Source organism: Pristiophorus japonicus, chromosome 9 (assembly GCF_044704955.1).
Source record: "Pristiophorus japonicus isolate sPriJap1 chromosome 9, sPriJap1.hap1, whole genome shotgun sequence".
Classification (NCBI taxonomy): Eukaryota; Metazoa; Chordata; class Chondrichthyes; family Pristiophoridae; genus Pristiophorus; species Pristiophorus japonicus.
The window spans coordinates 117111009-117115656 of NC_091985.1; positions in this window are offsets into that span (position 1 = coordinate 117111009).

The following is a 4648-nucleotide window of genomic DNA, read 5'->3' on the forward strand; positions in this document are numbered from 1 at the left end:
CTTTATTCCCTTATCGCTAAAAAATCTGTTTATCTCCGCCTTAATAGGCAATCCCTCGTGTCGAGGAAGACCTGCTTCCACACCAAAAAAAGATGAGTTCGCAGGTGTTTCAATGAGGGACCTGACATTCTAGGTCCCGAGCTACATCCTGAAGGGTGGAAGCTGCCTGTGCGTGTATTCTTTTAACGTGGAGTGGCCGTTGCACACCAGCCACCACATGGGCTTGACAAAGCAAGGCCTTGGGCTAGTGGCAAGGATTAACCAAGACAACTGGAGACCAAACCTGGCTGCGCCGCTCCTGGGCCACAACACCACTCGCAACGCCGCCGCCACCGACACCGCCACCCCCCCCGACTCATAACAGTGTTGATGTTAGCAAGAGGATTATAGTGTTCTTATTAGGGGGAGGAGGTGGGGGCGGGGCGGGGAAGAACCAGACCATGCTTAATGTCAAAAAATGACGGGTGCCTTAAATATATTCAATGACCCCCAGCCTCCACAGAGAATTCCATAGATTTACAACCCTCAGAGAAGAAATTACTCCTCATCTTAGGCGGCCCCTACTTCTGAGACTATGTCCCCTCGTTTTAGTTTCCTCTATGAGTGAAAATATCCTCTCTGCATCCACCTTGTTGAGCCCCCTCATTATCTTATAAGTTTCGATAAGATCACCTCATTCTTCTGAACTCCAATGAGTATAGGCCCAACCTGCTCAACCTATCTTCATAAGGCAACCCCCTCATCTCCGGAATCAACCCCCTCATCTCCGGAATCAACCTTCTCTGAACAGCCTCCAATGCAAGTATATCCTTCCTTAAATATGGAGACTAAAGCTGTACACAGTACTCTAGGAATGGCCTTACCAATACCCTGTACAGTTGTAGCAGGCAGGACTTCTCTGCTTTTATAGTCCATCCCCCTTGCAATGAAGACCGACATTCCATTTGCCTTCCTGATTACTTGCTATACCTGCAGACTAACTTTTTGTGTTTCATGTACAAGGACCTCCAGGTCCCTCTGTAATGGAACATTTTGCAATTTTTCTCCATTTAAATTGTAATTTGCTTTTCTATTTTTTTCTGCCAAAGTGGATAACCTCACATTTTCCCACATTATACTCCATCTGCCAAATTTTTGCCCATTCACTTAGCCTGTCTATATCCCGTAGGAGATTTTTTGTGTCCTCCTCACAATTTGCTTTCCCATCCATCTTTGTATCATCAGCAAATGTGGCTATATCACACTCGGTCCCTTCATCCAAGTCATTAATATAGATTGTAAATAGTTGAGGACCCAGTACCGATCCCTGCAGCACCCCACTAGTTACTGTTTGCCAACCGGAAAATGACCCATTTATCCCGACTCACTGTTTTCTGTTAGTTAGCCAATCCTCTATCCATGCTAATATACTGGGTATAGTGTGAGGGCAGTGACGTACTGGGTATCTTCCCTTCTTATTCAGTTCCCCGGAGTCAATGATGACTTGCTTCCACACTAAAATGATTTCTAATGTGACTGATGAGACCAATGCGGGATCTACAGTCTCTGTTATAGGTGGGGCAGATGGTGGTTGGAGAGATGGGTGGATGGGGTGCTTGATTTGTCGTATGCTCCTTCCGCTGTTTGTACTTGGCTTCCGTGTGCTCCCGGCGAAAAGGCTCGAGATGTTCGGCAGCTTCTTGAATGCTTCTCCTCCACTTTGAACGGTCTTGAGCCAGGGATCATCAAGAGTCAGTGGGGATGTTGCATTTTTTCCAAGGAGGCTTTGAGGGTGTCCTTGAAGCATTTTCTCTACCCTCCTGAGACTCGCTTGCTGTGATGTAGCTTGGAGTAGAGTGCATATTTCGGGAATCTAGTATCGGGCATGTGGACAATGTGGCCCTTCCATCAGAGCTGGTTGAGCGTGGTCAATGCCTCGATGCTGGGAATATTGGCCTGAGAGAGAACGCTGACAATGCGCCTATCCTGCCAATGAATTTGCAGGATATTGCGGAGGCAGCGTTGGTGGTACTTCTCCAGTGCTGTGAGGAGTCGACTGTACATAATCCATGTCTCTGAAGCATATAGGAGGGCGGGTATCACTACTGCTTTGTAGATCATGTAATTGGTGCCGGGTTTAAGATCCTGGTCTTTGAACACTCTTTTCCTCAGGCTGCACTGGCACACTGAAGGCAGTGTTGGACTTAGTCATCGATGTCTGTCCCTGTTGACAGTAGGCTCCCAAGGTATGGAAAGTGGTCCACATTGTCCAAGATCTCGTCATGGATCTTGATAATTGGGGAGCAGTAGTGTGTGCCGGGGGCAGGTTGGTAGAGAACCTTTGTCTTACAGATGTTTAATGTAAGGCCCAGACTCTCGTACACTTCAGTGAAGGTGTCAATGATGGTTTGGAGTTCGGCCTCCAAGTGTGCACAAACGCAAACGTCATCTGCATATTGTAATTCAATGACGGAAGTTGGAACAACCTTGGATCTGTACTGGAGATGTTGGAGGTTGAACCATTTCCCCCTTGTACTGTAGATTAACTTCACTCCAGCAGGGAGCCTGTTAAAAGGTGAGATGAAGCATTGCAGCGAGGAAGATTGCGAAGAGCGTTGGTGTGATGACACAGCCTTGCTTGACCACGGTCTGCACTTGTATTGGGTCTGTGGTGGATCTGTTGGTAAGAATCACGGCTTGCATGTCATGGTGAAGTAGGCGGAGGATGGGGACACAGTTTTTGAGGACAGCCGAATTTGAGAAGGACACGCTATAATTCCTCACAGTTGAAAGTCGAAAGCCTTTGTAAGGTCAAAGAAAGTCATGTACAGAGGTTGATACTGCTCCCTACACTTTTCTTGGATTTTTCGCACGATGATCATGTCCGTTGTGCCCCTTAGTAGGCGGAATCCACATTGTGACTCTGGGAGGAGCTCTTCAGCCACTAGGAGGAGACGACTGAGGAGGATTCTTGCGATGATTTTCCCTGCAGCAGACAGCAAGGAGACTCCTCTAAAATTACCGCAATCGACTTGTTACTTTTCTTGAAGATGGTCATGATTACGGGTCTCTGAGATCCCCTGGCATGTTCTCCTCCTTCCTGATAAGAGAGATGAGGTAATGGTTTTGCGCCAAGAGTACTTCTCCGCTATGCTTTAGTACTTCGGCGGGGATTCCATTTTGAGGACTACTTGTTTTTTAGTTGTCGAATGGCCTTTTCAACCTCAAGCCAGGCTGGATTGTGTTGAGGTGTTGGCAGGTAGCATGCTGTGGAATGGAGTCAAGGATACAAACGTCAAAGACAGAGTCTTGGTTAAGGAGATCATCGAAGTGCTCCTTCCAGCGGACACTGACTGCCTCTCTGTCCATGATCAGCACCTCGGTTCTTGGCTCTGAGTGGAGTAGAACCTGGAGTGTTTGGGCCATAGGTGGTCTTGACTATGATTTAAAAAATCCACGCACGTGGTGATTGTCAGCTAGTTGCTGGATTGCCTGCACTTTTCCACCCACCATCTGTTCTTTAGGCCAAGAGTTTTTTGTTGGACCTCGGCCTTCAGTTGTCTGTAGAACTTCTTTCTTTCTTATAGTGTAAGGGCGGTGATGCACTGGATATAGTGTGAGGGCAGTGACTTACTGGGTATAGTGTGAGGGCAGTGACTTACTGGGTACAGTGTGAGGGCAGTGACGTACTGGGTACAGTGTGAGGGCAGTGACTTACTGGGTATAGTGTGAGGGCAGTGACGTACTGAGTATAGTGTGAGAGCAGTGACGTACTGGGGATAGTGTGAGGGCAGTGACGTACTGGGGTATAGTGTGAGGGCAGTGACGTACGGGGTACAGTGTGAGGGCAGTGACGTACTGGGGTACAGTGTGAGGGCAGTGACGTACTGGGGTACAGTGTGAGGGCAGTGACGTACTGGGGTACAGTGTGAGGGCAGTGACGTACTGGGGTACAGTGTGAGGGCAGTGACGTACTGGGGTACAGTGTGAGGGCAGTGACGTACTGGGGTACAGTGTGAGGGCAGTGACGTACTGGGGTACAGTGTGAGGGCAGTGGTATAGTGTGAGGGCAGTGGTATAGTGTGAGGGCAGTGGTATAGTGTGAGGGCAGTGGTATAGTGTGAGGGCAGTGGTATAGTGTGAGGGCAGTGGTATAGTGTGAGGGCAGTGGTATAGTGTGAGGGCAGTGGTATAGTGTGAGGGCAGTGGTATAGTGTGAGGGCAGTGGTATAGTGTGAGGGCAGTGACGTACTGGGTATAGTGTGAGGGCAGTGACGTACTGAGTGTAGTGTGAGGGCAGTGACGTACTGGGTATAAGTGTGAGGGCAGTGACGTACTGGGTTTAGCGTGAGGGCAGTGACGTACTGGGGTATAGCGTGAGGGCAGTGACGTACTGGGGTATAGCGTGAGGGCAGTGACGTACTGGGGTATAGCGTGAGGGCAGTGACGTACTGGGGTACAGCGTGAGGGCAGTGGACGTACTGGGGTATAGTGTGAGGGCAGTGACGTACTGGGTATAGTGTGAGGGCAGTGACGTACTGGGTATAGTGTGAGGGCAGTGACGTACTGGGGTATAGTGTGAGGGCAGTGACATACTGGGATATAGTGTGAGGGCAGTGACGTACTGGGTATAGTGTGAGGGCAGTGACGTACTGGGTATAGTGTGAGG